A 17838-nucleotide genomic window follows, 5' to 3' on the forward strand; every position below is an offset into this window, starting at 1 on the left:
TCATCCTAGTGCGACGCCCTGGCACTCGGCAACTCTGCTTCTCTGCCCTGTTCCGGTCCATTTACCTGTTAACCTCTGTGTCCCTGCATCTCATGTCTTCTCTGTCTCTGTCTCTCTCTTCTCCCCACTCCACTTTGGAAGTTTGGCCCTCCATTTCCAGATCCTTACTATAGCACATTAAGGATAAGATCTATCACTTTCTACCTCATTCTTTACTGATGGAGTACCTCACTTAACCAGAACCCTTTGATGTTTTGTTTGTGTAGGAGAGCTTGACCAGGGATCTCCTGGGACCTGCTTGTCTCCACTCCCCATCCCCAATATTGAGGTTACGGACATGCTCTGCCATGACTGGATTTTCTTTTTTTTCATGGCATGCTGGGACTCAAACTCTTATCCTTAATGTGTGCACAGCAAATGTTCTTGCCCAATGAGCCTTATTTCTTCTTATTCATCCCCGGGGGATAGTGGTGCCCACAGTCAAGGTGGCTCGCCCCACATTGATGACCTAATCTACAGAATCCCTCTTAGGACCTGTGGTTCTAACACCTGTCAAATGGACAGTTTTAACCACCATGGCTTCAAGCTTTTGAAGATGGAGGCTTAATGTTCTAGGGACTTAAGGCAGAGGCAAAAAAAAACAAAACAAAACAAAACAAAAAACCCCAAAAAACAAACAAACAAACAAAACGCTCTATCTTAGAGTCCTGACACTCACTGACTGGAGTGACAACCCCTAGCATTGGATGTTGGGGTCCTTGGCAAATTAACCCTTAGCATCTCTCTTGATTTCTGACAAACCCTTGGTCATGCCGTAATGTCTTCCCAGCCTCTCAGCTTCAGTACCTCAGCTCTCAACCATCTCTGTGCTCCACACACTGACCGTCCAAACTCCTAGCTTCTTGCAGATTCTATCCCAATCATTCTCTAAAGCCCTTGAGCCAACTCTTAGCATTAAGGCCCAGAACTGTGGGTGGCAGCCCCTTTCAGGGCTCTTCGGTTTAGCAATTCTGACATTTGGGCATTAAAGACCTCAGCTCCTGGGACTCTGGAGCTCAGAAACAGTTTCCTCACTGCTGCTTCTGTGGCCCAAGGGTTTGGGTTCTGTTCTTTGTGCAAGATCAGCCAGCTCTATCAATAATAAAGACCCCAAGCAGGAAAATGACATTTGGAAGGAAGCTTTATTGTAACCTAATGTTGGAACATGGGAGAGAGTGTCTTGGAGAAATGACATGTGTATATAGCTAGAAAAGGTCTGGAAGCACTTGTGTTCAGATTGCCATTTCGCCAACAGTCCTGTCTGTCCGTGATTTCTGATCCTACCAATCGCAGGCTCTTAGATAAGCCATTGGGCAGGTGTTTACCTCCCTTCCCTAAGTGAGAAACTGTGGGGTCATCCAGAGTTCACCGAGGTTTGTTTTACCTGGGGCGGAGTCTTCCAAAGCAGATGAAAGGTGCCTACAGCAGTTGGGCCTAAAATAAGACCTTCTAAAGCAGGAGTGGCAGCTTCTGCAGCAGCTGTGGCTGTGGTGGGCCTCAGAGCAGGAATGGTGCTTCCTCAGATCAATCAGGGAGTGTTCAAATAAGGGAGTGAAGGAAGGAGATAGCTCCAGGCTCAAGGCGGCCAGGCCTGAGGGAAGGGTCTGTCAGCTGTCATTCAAGGTCCAAACAGCTGTTTCCTGCAGCTTAGCTCATTTATAATAACATCAAAAGGTACTTAGGGCTAAGACAAGATGTAGGACCAACATTATCAACACTACTCACTTGTACTTCACCTGCAGCCAAAGACTCTTAGGGACAGCTTGGTTCCCCTGGTTTGTTTGGTTGGTTAGTTGACTTTTTGTTTGTTTGTCTGTCTATCTGTCTATCTGTCTATCTGTCTGTCTATCTATCTATCTATCTATCTATCTATCTATCTATCTATCTATCTATCTATGGTAACCAATCTGGTCTCTGATAACTGTTATAGTTTGGGTCTGGAGTTCTCCAAATGTCGTGCATTAAATGACCGGTCTAGGCCTATGGCACCATCAGGATCTAGTAGAGCCTTTCAACTGTGAGGTCTCCTGCATGCAGCCTAGGATTGTGCTTTCTTCTCTTTATGCTTCTGTGTGACTCTGAGATAGCCAAGCATCCCACAGCATGTGCTTTTACCAAGATCGCAGGTCCAAAGCAACAGGGTTAACTAACACTGACTGAAACCCGTGGGGGAAAAACCGAGTCAAAGTAAAAATTTCTTTCCTTGATTTGTCTTGCTCAGGTATTTTGTCATGGCAAATAGAAATCTGGCATCCACACTAATGTCCCCAATAGGCCAGCATACTCCCTCCTTAGAATAACACACTTGTTCCTACTGTCTGGAATGTTCTCCCTCCCATGAATACATGCCTCCCTCACTCTTTCACAGTCTTAGCCCTTTTCTCAAATGTCTTCTTTTCTAAAATACTTCTTGTGGCAGTTTGAGTAAGAGTGGCCCCCATCGACTCATACATTCAAATGCTTAATCATTAGGGAGTGGCACTACTTGGTAGGGATTAGGAGGTGTGGGGTTGGCTTACAGTCTCAGAGGTTTAGTTCACTGGCGTCATGGTGGGAAGCATGGCAACATTCAGGGAGACATGGTGCTGGAGAAGGAGCTGAGAGTTCTACACCTTGATAGATAGGTTTGGTCCCATAGGCTCGTGTGTTTGAATGCTTGGCCATAGGAAGTGTCACTGTTAGGAGGTGTGGCCTTATTGGAGGAAGTGTGGCCTTGTTAGAGGAAGTGTGTCACTGTGGGGCTGGAGACGTTGAGGTCTTAAATGCTCAAGGTATGGCGAGTATGAAGCACACAGTCTCCTCCTGGCTGTCTTCAGATCAAGGTGCAGAACTCTTTGCTGCTCCAGCACCATGTCCTCCTGTGCACTGCTATGCCTCCCACCACGGTGATATAGACTAAGCCTCTGAAATTGGAAGCTAGGCACAAATTAACTGTCTTCCTTTTTAAGAGTTGCTGTGGTCATGGTGCCCTGCTCCCCACCATGATTGCAATGGATCAAACTGCTCAACCTGTACTCCAGCCCCAATGAAATGTTTTATTTTTCTAAGAGTTGCCATGGTCATAGTATCTCTTCCCAGTAATAGAACATGACTAAGCCACTTTTTCTCATCAGCAATGTGGAAGTGTAAGTTGAATCAACCCTTTCCTTGCTTCTTGGTCATGATGTTTGTGCAGGAATAGGAACTCTAGGACAATCTCAGTGGACACAAAGATCAGCATCTGATTCCATTCTCCCTCAGCCTACCCTGGAGTGTAGTGGGGGAAGTGTAGCTTGTCCAATCTGAGGCACCTACGGGAATCCTGCTGAAACTTTCTACCAGCCAGCCACGGTGGGTGACATGCAAACAGCATCTTGAAATGACCAGTGTGGGGCTCTGGGGACTCAAACATTTGTTCATGTGTTGGATGTGTTGGAGCTCATTCTGAGCAACGTCCTAAGGAAAATTTTGGCTCACCCTCAAGATGACCTACCTGGTAGCTACCTTTGAGGCAGTCTGGGCTGGCCCTTCTCTATAAAAACACCGATGTTGCTGCTATTAGAGAAATCTGTCCGTTCTAGCCACAAAGCTACCTTCTATGATCTAAAAGTGATAGTAACACAGTGGGCTCCCACTTGGTTTAAAAAATGTATTTGGCTGTCATCAAGACCATGAAGAAAGTGTCTCTAGGGAAGGCAGAGATGTGGTGGCTATGCTATTGTTCAAGGTGGACCCCAAAAGTCAGGATAGGTTTGCTGAGACTCATTTCTACTCAAAGCTTGGTTTTTATGGGAAGTTGTGATAGGAAGCAGGGCTGGCTGTTACCCTTCCTCTTTTCTTGAAAAGCATTGTCAGAGCGTTGTGTGCTCTAGATTGGAAACCCTTTCTATAATTTCTTTATGTTTAAAGATGGTGGTCTTGACCCTCCATTGAGGCTGACATCACTTAGGTCGTTCCCTTCTTTGCCTTGGCTGCCGAGAATCTCAGACCCAAAGCCGAAACCAAATCTCACCTCGTCATGGCAACATTTAGATTTGGCTCATTTCAAACCTCCATCTTTCCCCCCCTTTACGGATTTCTATTTTGATTTGGCCGCTTCCTTCTACACAGGGTGTCTCCAGTTGTAGACCACCCAGACTCTTTTCAGAGTAATCATAAATAGAATATCTTTAGCTTATAACTCGTAGCTTCCTCTGACTGGGGCGTTTCAGCTTAGCTTCATTGACAAAAATCAACCCTAAGGGCCTGCAAGATGACTCAGCTGGTAGGGGTGCTTGTGGTCAAGCCTGAGGACCTGAGTTCAGTCAATTGGAGGTGGAAGGAGGAGTCACATCTACAGGTCTCTCTCTCTCTCTCTCTCTCTCTCTCTCTCTCTCTCTCTCTCTCTCTCACACACACACACACACACACACACACACCTTGGCACCTGTGCTTGTATGTGCACACAAGAGAGAGGGGCATGGCTTAAAACTGACTCCTAAAATGAGCATTTAAGAAATTTTAAAGAGCGTTTTAAACTGGGAAGAGGAAGAGCACACTGAACGTTCTAGAAGTAATATATTTACTCTACACTAAAGTGGAGCTTTATAGAAGGGCTACCTTCCGTGGGACCCAAACACTTGAAGTTTGGTCAGACTTGGTTTAATGCACAGCCGCCCTTCGGCTGGAAATAATCTCCCTTCTACTGGAATCCCGGAGGCTTCATTTCTACCCTAGCCAGAGGTGTCAGGGCTTTTTACCCCTCCTCCTACTGGGAAAACTTGCCCTTCACTAGACTGGATGGTCTCTGAGGGCAGGCAAGAACTCATGTTTCTAAGCATTTAAGAAACCCTCTGGGGGCTGGGGATTTAGCTCAGTGGTAGAGCGCTTACCTAGGAAGCGCAAGGCCCTGGGTTCGGTCCCCAGCTCCGAAAAAAAGAACCAAAAAAATAAAAAATAAAAGAAACCCTCCGACTCTCTGTTGCCTTTTATATCGGAAACAGGCGGTTCGAATATTCACTAAATGAGAAACCACCCGCTCCTTCCCTAACTAAATACGGGCTGTTCCTTGGGAAGCTCCCTGGCGTGTGGTACTCACTCTTCAGATCTGCTGCACAGGTTTGTCCCTATCTGGAGTGTGGAGGGCTGGATACTTGCCCAGAAAGGATACCAAGATCTAAGAAGCCAGTGACATTCCTCAGGGGACTTTGTTCTTGGCTGTGATAGTTGTAAACCCAGTTCTTTCCGTTCCTCTCCAAGATTATCTTGGTCGTTCATTTCCCAACCTAAATTATCACAATTATTTGTGTCAGATGATGTGAATGAGCAAAGTCTTGAATTTGGAGAAGCAGTCCTGGAAGACTGGATTTAAACTACCAATTTGTTTGACTGTCGTGTGTGATTTCAAACGAACATTTATGGAAAAGGGGGAACTCTTCTAGAAAAAGTTATCAACAGACTTCTACTCTGAAATTAAAAAAACAAAAACAAAAAAACCCCAGTAGCTGAATTCGTGCTGCTAGAGAGAGGAGGGGGGCAACGTGGGGGGTGGGGTAGGGACAGGGGAGCTGGGGAGGCGAAGGGGAGGACGGAGTGGGGAGAAGGAGGGGGAGAAGAGAGAGGAGAGAGAAGAAAAGAGAGAGAAGGAGGGGGCGGATTAAGATGGGGGTCCATGAATCTAACCCTAACTATACATTTACACAATATTGTTTATGAGTAGGTGCAATGCATTAGTACTCCTCGGATGAGCTGTCTGGTTTTGTGCTTAAAATAGCTTCTGTGTTCCTCCCTTCCCTCCTGACGAGTCCGCCCTCTGCCTGCTTAGGTCCCGCACCAGGTGAAGACTCTAGCAGCGCCACACAAGCGTGCTGGAGCCAGCAGGCAGCGGGACACCTTAGGCCCAGTGGCCCGCCCGACTCTTGGTGCCCCCGACCAATTTACAGCCCTGGGGTCCCCGCGCTGTTCTGTCTGGGGCATGAACGCTGCACGCTAGAGAAAGTCGCGTTTCCACTCTGGAGGTGCACAAAGAGGCGTGGGATGCAAGAGCTAAGACGGATGCGGGGAAGATGTGTAGGCCGAGGGGGGGGCCGGGTCAATGAGGAGGGTGCGGGTGGGGCGAAGGTGAGGAAGGGGGGGTTGGGGGGCGGGGGGGGCAGGGGCGTTGGGAGGGGTGGACCCGGGCTAGGATGCGGGGTGACTGCTCCCAGAAGGTGCTGGGGAGGGGGGCAGGGGTTCAGGCCACCTCCTCACAAGCTCTAGTCAGCCTTTCCCAGAATGCTTTTAGCTCACCCACATCTTACCCCCAGGAACCAGGTAGATTTTAGGGGGAAAATCAGAGATGCTACAAGCATTTAAAATTATGACTGTAAAACAACACTTTGAAGAGGAAGGAGGGATCCGTCATTAATGGGGAAGCAAACAAAACAAAACAAAAACCTCTCTACCCAATCACAAGGAATCTAACTTGCTAGGAGTCTGACAGTTTATTGGTGGTCCCCGGGTGTCCTCAGATTAGCCTCACAACTCTTTGCCTAAAAATAAAAGCTGCCATATCGGGAGGAGGTAAATGGTGTTAGGAAATTCATACTAAGGAATCGCACATTTGATTCGTGTAATAGGCAAACCATAGAGATGACAGGTTATGTGAATATGGACAAATTGTTACATAAAATATTTTGATACCGGTCGTTTTATTAGCCCTTTGTGGCTGTTGCAGTTTCCTGGGACCGAAGTATTAAACAATACTCAGTGGGGATAAAAAAGCCTGAATGGTGTAAAGTAATTGTCTGTCATATAACCACAATTTTATAAGAATTATTAACATGGTTATTCCTTTGGGATATTTACACAGAAATGGTTTTTTTTTTATTTCTGACACAATTTTTCTCACACAGAAAAATATGCTAACATAAAGTCAATTTGAATGACACCCAAGTCTGAAAATTGATCCTACTGGTGTTTAAATATATTTTAGATTATTCTATTCCAAGATCTTTAGGGAATTTCTGATGCATGTGTGCCCTGGCTTATTAAGAATAATTGCTTTTTCTTTTTAAAGTTAAGGGATAGATATATTATCATTAATCAGAATCCTTTTAAAAATATATTTCATGCTGGAGAGATGGCTGAGCAGTAAAGAACACTTAATGATCCTTTGGGAGACCTGACTTGGGTTCCCAGCTCGCAGGTCAGCAGTTCACAACTGTTTGCCAGTATCTCAGGGTCTAGAAGACCTGGCGCCCTCTTCTGGTCTCTCTGTGCACCTGCACACACCTGGTACATAACAGATTAAGGTCCACTCACCTGCATATAGAATAAAACAACACAGTAACATTTTAACAGATATTTCACCGAGAGAGGGGGGGGTGAGCTAAAATCTTATTAAAATTTTATTTTGTAAAATAAAATGAATACTTCACAGTTACTTAATTGCATATAAATATACCTTCTAATTTTAGTAGTCATGAGCGTATCAACTCAAGTTGATATTTTGCTGAGAAAAGGAAACACGGCAACTCCTGAACCCTTTGTATTTTAAGTCAAGTTTTAGTGACAAAACCATTTCAAGTTCTTAAAATATGCTTCTTTTATTTTATGTGTGTGGGTGTTTTGCTTGCAGGGATGTCTGTGCACAAAGAGCGTGCCTTTTGCCAGGGGAAGCCAGAAAGATCCCCTAGAACTGGAGTTGCAGACTGCTCTGAGCTGCCATAAAGGTACTGGGAATTGAACTTGGGTTCTGTCACGAGAGTTTCCAGCGATTTCAAATGCTTGAGCGATCTCTCCAACCCAGACAAAGCAAAAAATACCGATGAGGACCCTGAAAGTGAGGAGTGATTTATCACCATAGAAATCCACAGAAGGTCAGATTTTACGTTCCCATTCTGTATCCTGATCTTCTCTGAGTAGCCTGAGCCTTACCCCTTGGGTTTAATTGAACTTGGAGAGCATGGATGGAGGATGGTAAAAAGAAAGGAATGACTTAAAAGAGTGTCAACTTATGAAGAATAACCTAAGGTTACCAGTCATCCATGTATATAGGTCTTTACCAGAAATACTAAAATCACAATAGCAAAACTTGTTCAAATCCCCTGAAGCACAGAAGAAGCAATCCCACCCACACCCCAGTGTTCTCTTTCTGGACACCAATTTAGCTAAAAATGTATCTCCTAGTAAGAAGCAAGATTCAGAAGGATCCCCAGAGCCGCACTACTTCTTGGGAGCACTGCTTCCTGTGCAGTATACACAGCATGGCTTCAGAGTTCAACTCAGCTCCAGCAAAGCAGACCAGGAGGCTGTAATGCTTCTCTGAGGGAAACATGGTGAGCCAGACTGTTAAAACCTAGCAGTCAGAGTCCTAAAAGAGTTAAGTTTATTACCCCAGAGAGGACGCTGGATAGGAATGGTCCCAGGGAGTTATTTAAATTATTCTTAGAGCACTGGGGTCAAGACATGTCAAAAGATTTAGTGTAAAGAAATGAAATTTTAATTGACAATGAGAGAAATGCAGGTGGCAGACTTACCCCAGTCCCTGGTATTTTGCCTTATGCGCTAGGATATTCTGAACTAATTGGCAGTGGAGGCTGGATGTAGGGTCCTTCTGCCTGCCTGCTGTGTAGCTCTACATGGAAAGAAAAAGAAGTTAAATATAGCCCATTAGGATTACTTTCTGTTCTTTCATTGGAAAAGTATTTCTATAATTTTTGTATGACTAGTCTGCCATATACGAACATAGATTGATTAGGTATAAGTCCCTGAATTTCATGACCATAATTTCTACTTCATAAGCTGTCTTGATTATAAAAATATTACAATGAAAGTAAAGTCATACTTTTGAGAAAGAATTTTCTTTCATTGTGTGTGCGTTGGTTGGGGGTGGGGGGTGGGGAGAGGGTTTCGCGCAGCGCACAAGGCGCACGCAGCGCAAGTGCCCCGTGGAGGTCAGAGGTGTCAGACTCTCTTGCAGCAGTTGTGAGTTGCAGGGTGTGGGCTCTGGCCGTCTGCAAAAGCATATGCGCTCTTAACCACTGAGCCAACCTTCCACTGCTAACATCGCATTTTTAAATAGATAACGGTTTCTAAAAGAAGCTTTCTGCACATTTATATAATGGGTAATGGCTTTCTAGATTGCTTATTGCTGAGTTTGATAACTTATTTCAATGTGACTAAAAGGTCAAGATCCTGTACTTTGTGTGTGTGTGTGTGTGTGTGTGTGTGTGTGTGTGTGTGTGTGTCCCATTCACATGAATATGCTGGAGTTTGTGTATGGGGGAGCTGCTGGATGTCTTTTCTATGGTTCTGCCTTAAAAACAGTGAACTTCCAGAAATCAGTTTTCACCAATACTGAGGCTCTAGAAATGCATACTCATGCCTGGATTTTTATGTGAGTTAGTGTGGGGGATTTGAACTCAGATCCTCGAGCTTACACAGCAAGCAGCCTTACCCACTGAGCCACTTCCTAAATCCCCACACTTGCCTTTTCTATGTATGCTTTTATATTTGCTTTTGAGAAGTTGAGTGGATACAGTCTGGGGGAACTGCCTTGGCTTAGTATACTTAAGATGTTGGTTGGATGTTAGACATGAACAGCAGGCTCCCTACTGAATGTCCACAGGGACACAACTTAGACTCAGTGAATCACGAGGATCCACAAATCATAGTTCTAAAAGTTACGTAAATCAAGACACATTCTCCCAAAGCATGAGAGTTCTTAGACAGAGAGGTGAGTGTATTTTCGTTGTTCGATACCAGTTGGAGCAATGGTGTTTGAGTGTTTGGACCACCACGGGATGGTGCTGGCTGATGACTGCCAGTCATTCTAATCCCCTAGAGTTCAGAGCTCAGGTGGTGTCCTGGGCTGTCTTGTGAGCTTTTCTGACCCACGTTTATGAACTCAACGGGGCAAACAAAATATCGGACATCTTAAAGATGTCAGAGTTTCAACTTCAGGGTAACTTTGAAATTCATCAGCCATCTCCTTTGACAGCGATGGCTGTGCTGATGACCGTCATGCCCGGAGATCAGATACTAATCATGTCCCTGGAAGACATTGCAAAAGAATATGGCCAGCCTTCTGAAACCAGGTGCCATATTCTGGAAGCAGGCAGGGAGCCTCAGAAAGGTTGTATCTACACAACCCCATTGTCAGTCTCCCTGGACTCCAGGGTCTGAGTTAGGCTGCTCATGTGAAAGGAAGAAGAAATACGAATGGCCATAAAAGTCACAGCGTGGCCCGTAGAAGAGCAGGAGGCCGGCTTCACCATCCTGGTGAGTGACGTGGTTATCACACAAGCATATCTAGAGGTGAGTGTGGCCATCAAAACCTGGGCTTGTAATCTGAGGCAGGACTTTGAGCATAGTCCTGATGATAGGCAGAGGGTTCCTCCTCTTCTCCCACCTTCCCTCTGAAAAGCTCACGTCCCTAACCATTCCTAGTCTTTGGCTTTCTTCCCTCTGCTGCAGGGGCACACAATGGCTTTCATCTTTGCTTTCCCTCCTGTCAGCAGACGTTTCTATTTCCTCACTCCCCTTTTCCATAGTGCTCTATCTGGAGCCATGCGTGACAGGAAGCCTGAGGTAAGAAGCAGAACGGACATCTGAGGAGCAGAGAGGAGGCAAACCTGAATGGAAGGAAAGAGATGCTCAAAGCAGATGAGCCTCACAGGGTTTCTGGGGAAAGGTGTAATACATAGTGTGGGGCAGACAACAAAGGACCATCCTGTCAACGGCCTCCATGCTGTTTGGTTAAATGCAAGAGTTTGAGGCGCGTGTGCACATCACAAATTCAATCTTCCCCAAATTTCCAAGATGAGCCCAGCTTCTGCCACATCAACCCCACACGTCGATTTCTGCGCTTTTCTGCTTTAGAATATTCTGTTCCCCCTCAAAGGAGGGTTGCTTAATTGTCTCTCATTTTCAATCTATATTAAGATTTGTTGTTTGATTCATTTTATCCCAACTATCTTCACCTTCCCATATATAATATATATATATAAATTTTTATTTACTTATTTTTTTTACAACACTGTGCATATTTTTAATTCCCTCTTGCATGTCGCTATGGAAGCAAGCACAGTTTCTCTCTCTCTCTCTCTCTCTCTCTCTCTCTCTCTCTCTCTCTCTCTCTCTCTCTCCCTCTCTCCTCGTAAATCTCCGCTTCCTCTGCACTCCTACAGAGGAGAACCATGAATGCTTCCCCTTGTAGTTCTGAACTCTCTCTCAGGCATGAGCCCTGTACATTATCACAACCCTGAACTCCTTGCAAATTACTTCCCTCCTTTTGACTGAAAGATAAATGAAAAGAGCCTTAGAAAACCGAGGCCGGCTTTTCCAGGGGGTGGCATGGACATTTCATACAATAAAACTTGAAGGCAGGAGAGGTCGTGCCACCCTGGCCACTGCTGCCTACACAAACCAGTCACCATTTTTATCAAGCTTTTCCATAACTGTGGCTTACTTGGGGGCACATTCTTGCCCTTTTGGAGGTGAAGGGAAGGATCAAGTTAAAAACCATAAAAAATCCTGAAGTTTCAGTTTTCATTCTTAGGATTATTGGAGTTTGAAATAATGAGTTCCAAAATTAAGGGTGCAAATGCTTCGAAACCAAAACCTTACTAAAATATGGGAAAAGAGAAGGGGCTTCATCTCCTGTTTCAGGAACTGGCTCTCTGGTGTTGCCTCTCCCTCTCTCTCTCTCTCTCTCTCTCTCTCTCTCTCTCTCTCTCTACCTCCCCTCCCCCTCCCTTGGAAGTTTATCATTTTACATTCCTGCATATCTAGGAAAAACAAAGCCACTCATCTGAGGGTAAGAGCATAAGATAGGAAATGGGGGATGGCAGAATGGTTTCAAGAAGTAGCCATGAGTTCAAAGTGTGATCAGATCTTTTATAAAACTTGCGCTCTCTCTCTCTCTCTCTCTCTCTCTCTCTCTCTCTCTCTCTCTCTCTCATATATTTTTCTACAAATATATTTTTCTACAAATATATTTTTCTACAAATTACATATATATATATATATATATATATATATATATATTTCTTTTTAGAACTCCATGGAAAGCTTTTCTAGGAGAGGGATTATATAGAAAAAATATTTAGGAGGAAAAAAAAACCCTGACCAGACAAATGAACAAAGCTCTAGCTTTAGGAATTGCCTCACTGGGGGTGGGGGATCTAAGATACAGAAACATGCTGAAAAAAACATAACTGGTACCTTTTAGTTCTTAGTTTATCGATTCCACCTAAAAGCACATCGATTTGAAAGGAAGCCTACCTTTTCCCTTGATTAACCCCACCTTCATTCAGAATGCAGTGAGTCCTGCCCTAGAATGAGACCTTTTAGTTTTCAAAAAAAAAAAGTTTTTTTTTTTGCTTCATCTGGGAGACTTATCAGCTAATCAAAGAAGCATAACAAGATGTGGACCAGACGCAAGGAATTGAGGTCACTTAGCATGTCCTTTCCGTGTGCATCTTTGTTTACCACATGACGTCCTGCAAATCCCTGAGAAGTGAGTCACTGTAGGCAAATGCCGTTAAGATGCTGAGTGGTCCCAGTACCAGGAGGAGAGCATGTGTCTGGAGAGGTGAGAGGCGGTTTGGGGAGGTCTTAGCAGGACTCTGCATCCTCATCTGTTTCATCTGGGGGAAATGAGCATCTTTCCTTACTGATGAAAATCAACTCCACTTAGAAATCAAGACAACCATTTGCCAGCCAAACAACGCAGGCACCTTGAGATATTTAAGGAAACAAACTCCCAGTCAACATGGTGATCTTAACAGTCTCCTCCAATACTCTTAGAACTGTGTCAGATTCTGTCCGTCACTAGAGATAAAAAATGAAACCCAAGTCTCCGTCCAGCAGCTTCGCTTGTTTGTAACCTGTATGGACACAAACACTGAGCACACGTACAGACGTCTGACTTCCAAGTTCTAAGAGTAGGTGCCTCTGAATCACTAGGAGAAATGTTACAGGCAGGCCTGCCTTAATAGACATGAAATAATCTTTGTACAGTTCAAGGGTCTGTGGTCCACTTGTATAAAAACAATAAATACTGAAGCCTCCTTGAATCACTATCGAATTGTTTTAAAGGTTCTGTGTGTTCTCGTTGGGGATTTAACAGGATGGGTAATCAGCTTAACTGGAGACCATGGAAGTCACAGTATAGTGAAGATGGAGGGCTGGGGAGTGTTTGGACACTCACTCCTGGTACAGGCAGCAGTGGGATGATGTATTGCATGGCCTATCCTAAAGCACTGTTCACCGCCAGTACCTACAAGCCTCAAGACTTCAGCCATATCACAGTCAGTTTGGCGTTTGTCTTCCTTCTTTGTTCACGCTCCTGTACCGTATCTGCAGTGTTTACAGTACCGCAATGCTGCCTGGGTAGGGATGTCACGCTCGTGTGCTCATAAGCGAAGGCAGTATTTTTCAAGCCGTGAAGTTGTCACCTTGGTTCAGACTAGGTTTGTAGGCTGAGTCGTAGGACCCTTCTTCCAGGTGACTCACTGCCAGGCACACTGCTGACAGGATGTGTAATTTTTCCTATTTTTTTTTAAAATCTTATGTCTATGGGTGTTTGACCTGCATGTACATCTGCGTGCCATGTGTGCGCAGAAAGGCAGTAGGATTCCCTGTGGCTGAAGTCGCTACCTTGTGTGTGTTAGGAACTGAACCCAGGTCCTCTGGAAGTGCAGCCAGTGCTCTTAACCAGAGTCATCCCTCCAGCCTTGTGTATATATTTTAACAATGGAGTTCAAATACAGTTCACAAGACACCTACGACTTGAGCTCCGGGAGCAGATGTGCCTTCTTACTATATAATTTATGTTGCATCTTCAATATTAACCTCCCCCCAGGCCTTAGCTATTTCCGAGAAGCAAGTTTGAGAATGCTGAGGTCTCATTCCTTGCTATTTATATTTTAAACCATATACCCATCCTCTCCTCCTTTTTGCAGATGCCTGACAGGGTGAGTTACTACAATAAGAAAGAATTCAAAGTGCCATAGGTATGCGGTGGTCTAGCATCTTAACCACTGTAGTATAAATGGCCAGCATCTATAGAAACCTCCCCATGTCTCCTAACAGAAACCACATGAGATTAGTAGTAGCATTTTTAAGGCATAGCATAGCACCTCCCTGTCATCTTCTTCACTACTCTGTCCCATAGCAGCTGTACCCATTTCACAGCAGGGCATGACAAGGTTTGGGGTGCTAACGTTCTAAGGTTACTTACTGTGGACATCTATACTACAGACCTTGTATGACTATGCTTATTCCACTAGTATATCCTTTTCCGTTTTGGCACCGCCCCCACCCCACCCCATCTCCTCCTCTGTTCTTGTCGGTGTTAGGAGATTCTGTGAACTCCACTTCAACTCTTCTTTACCCTAGACTTTGTTCTGGAAGGTTCATTTTGGACCTGGAGTTCTGAATGGACAGAGAAAGGGAAACATGGATGATGTCATGCCTTGAAATCGTTGACTTTCACAAGTGTGTTTGTCAAAAGGAGGCAACTCCTATGCTTCCGTGTTGGGCTGTCTCCTTAGCCCCAACTCTGAACTTGTCTAGCTGATTTCTTGTCTACAGCTTGATGATTCTCTACATCACGTGTGAGACCCGTAGCACATCAGAAGCAATGGGGCAGGAGCTGTGACTGTGGAACACACCGTAGGCACACTTTTTGCACCATTATGTCCAGCAGGATCTCTGGAGAGGAGCTCTTAGGGTCACGCTTGACTTTGTGAGCCACCACTATGCTTGAAAGGAAACTGAGTAAGGTAGGGAAGATGGCGGTAGTAACTGTGAAAGGCATCTAAGGGCTGTGCTCTTCTTAGGTCAACTTACTCTGCCTCAGAGGTAGTTAGGAAGTGGTTCACCTGACTGGATAAGACAAAATTCTATATACTAGGTTCTGAGGAAGCCAAACTATTGGCTACATTTGAAATTTTAGGAGAACTGAACGTAAATGGCATTTGATGCAACTGAAGAAGGGGTTTGAAGGTGAGCTTGATGAACAGGAAACTCACGGTACAGAAGAGTAACATGCATCTGCAATGAATGGGGAGGCGAGGACATCTTCATTCCAATCAGGTATGAGTATTTATAATTTTAAAAAGAGAGGGGGAAAACTCTGTAACTCCCTGAACCTATACCCCATGCTCTGAAAAATAATATCCAATGGGGGGCAGGTGGGGGAGGGCTTTATGGGGGAGGTGACCAAAATAGGGAGGTAATAAGAGGAACGAACTAGATGTGACACCAAGATTCTTTCTCTTGATCAGACAAGATAAAGGGAGGAGCTCGGACACCGGGGACTGAGCCACCTGGAAATGAACTGAAACCATGAAGAAGAATCAGGAAGCTGGCAGAAGCGGATGGGGGTGGGGGTGGGGGTGGGGCTAACAGGCGGGGAGGGGGGGTGGGGATGTGGGGGGTAGAGGGTGAGGGAGTGGGGCTAGGAAATGCTCCACACAACAAAGCCACACCTGGAGGCTCAGCAGCTAAAATTCTCAGAAAAGGAAAGATATCAAAGGAAGCCAGAAGACTCTATGTGAGGCAGAGTACCCTGTGAGGCTAGGGTCTGGGCATCTCCAGAAGGGAAGCTCAGCTGAAAGATCTTGGTATAAACTGGAAAGGCTTCCCAGCCTTAAACTGAAGGAGAACCTGTAGTGTGTGTGTGTGTGTGTGTGTGTGTGTGTGTGTGTGTGTGTGTGTGTGTGTGCGCGCGCGCGCGCGCGCGCGCGCACGCGTAGAGGGGGCGCATAGGGAGAGGGAGTGTTACATGGTACTTTCCATCCCTTATTGAGAAACTGCCCTGTTGGCCCTTAATCATATATAACTTAGGCTTCCAAGTTCTCCAGACACAAAATTCATACATGTTGAAAAATTTACAAAATAACCCCGAATACAACCTCTAACCTAACATTTGAGTCTTCTCCACCCGAATGCTTTTTCTAAATGAACAGTGTGTTTGGGCAGTTGGGCACCACACCACATACATGCACTTTGTTCCATATATAGCACACATGTTTCCTATGTGTCAACAGTACGTAGATCACGGCCCTCTCACATCTAAGTTCATGGAGGTCCGCTTCATCCTATCAAGGACGGCATAGGACTTCAAAGTGCCCCACTATTGTGATATATTTAGCCACGTCCTTGACCCCATCTGTCTTCCACAGACGCCCTTCCTCTTGTTCATTCATTCACCAAATTTTAAACACCACTCCCAGCATACCAAACACGCAGTCGGCCTGAAGATTCAGAATTGACACTGTCTATGCTCCGGCCCTACCAGCGAGTGGACATGCTTAAGATACGGCTGTCTGAACATGGTTCTGAAATAGCCAATCACAGTCTTCTTAAATCCTGATGACTCTGCAGTAGGGAGTAAGTTGTAGGATAGGAGTAAATAAATAAACAAGCAGCCTGCAACAGCAGACCAACACTGCTCCAGGAGCATAAACAAAGAGCCACAGGAGTCCAGAGGGGCAGGATGGTTCCCAGCAGGGCTTTCCTGCCTGGGTCCAGGCACCAGATCAATCTTCCCACAGCAAGCCTTTGATCAGGCTTCTGATCTGCTCAAAAACCTCCTGTGACCCTCGGTGGCCTGGCCTCTTCCCCCATCTGTTGCAGAAATTACTTCAGTGACATCACTGTCTCACTAGAATGGGGGCCATTGTGACATAGTCCCAAAGTGCCCTGGGGTTGTTATTACAAGTCCGGGGTGTAAGTTCTGTCACTGTCACTGTTTAGCTCGATTGATAACAGCCAGTCTACCAACTTCTGAGATTTACAGTCCTCACCTGCTGGCTGTCGATACTGTTCATCTCATAAACTTGGTATAAGGATTAAATGAGATGTTATGGGTAACAAGGTTTTAAGTGTGAAGTGTTTTGCGAATACCAAATATATTCATAGATATGTATACATATAAGCATATAACATACATTCACAACCTACTTGATCACAAATTTATAAATATGGTTATATGCTCATAAGTAGTGTTTACACACACATATGCATACACACAAATGGAGACTATTATATCTCTTTTAGATTCTAAAAAGTTGGTAGGTATTTGAGAAGAAAATATTTGAGAAGAAAAGCAGGGGCAGGGGGATGGGACTGGGAGCTTTCTAGTCTGACAGAATGGCATGAGAATGAGATAAAAGGTTTTTAAGCTTACAGTGTGTTCGTAAGACTGCAGATCATCCTATATGCCTACTAAGTGGGGAAGATGGTGACCACACAGAAAAGTCCGGTGGTCCAACACTGAGTCCTTTCCCAGGAGCTGGCCAAGGAGTCCCAGAGCTAGGAGTGTAGAGGAATGTAGAGATCAGAGACAGTTCCTCAGCCTTCTCAGAGACAAGCTGACTGACAGGAGGCTGGCGGGGAGGGAAGGTTGCTGAGGAATTGTGACTACACTGGGCATTAGGAAGTTGGCTGCTTTGCTGAGACTTTGGACCCAGGTCTTGGAAGCACAGTTAGTGAGATCATTCGTACTCTCAGAAGGACAAAAGTGAGGATTTTCATTTGATGTTATCATGGGGTTGGGCAGATAAGCCCACTGAGGAAGAAAGGAGACAGAGCTGGGGAAAGTTTATCCATCCATCTGCTCTGTGGACACAGAGGAAGAGAACAGAGTAGCCCCAGTTCCGAGAGTTGAACTAGCTGAGGAAGCAGCAGCTGGGGCAGGGAATAGCCCCCCAATTCCTCATGGGGCCCTAAGCTAAATTACTCTCTAGAGACAAAAAGTGCACCCAGAAAAAAAAATTCATAGTGAAAACTAGACTTGGGAGAGACGCTTCCAAGAACAAACAGGTTTCAAGATCCCGAGTATTAGAA

At 45.1% G+C, this 17838-nt stretch overlaps 1 long non-coding RNA gene across 1 annotated transcript; it reads right to left on the bottom strand.

The window, feature by feature from the left end:
* Positions 1-6667: 6667 nt before the first annotated feature.
* LOC108351467 (uncharacterized) lies at positions 6668-16623 on the bottom strand. The gene is made up of 3 exons (XR_015625398.1): positions 16229-16623; positions 8517-8614; positions 6668-7299 (listed from the first exon to the last, which is right to left on the bottom strand). It is a non-coding gene; the product is annotated as an uncharacterized LOC108351467 (long non-coding RNA).
* Positions 16624-17838: the final 1215 nt, after the last annotated feature.

Source organism: Rattus norvegicus, chromosome 7 (genome assembly GCF_021556685.1).
Source record: "Rattus norvegicus strain SHRSP/BbbUtx chromosome 7, alternate assembly SHRSP_T2T, whole genome shotgun sequence".
Taxonomy (NCBI): Eukaryota; Metazoa; Chordata; class Mammalia; order Rodentia; family Muridae; genus Rattus; species Rattus norvegicus.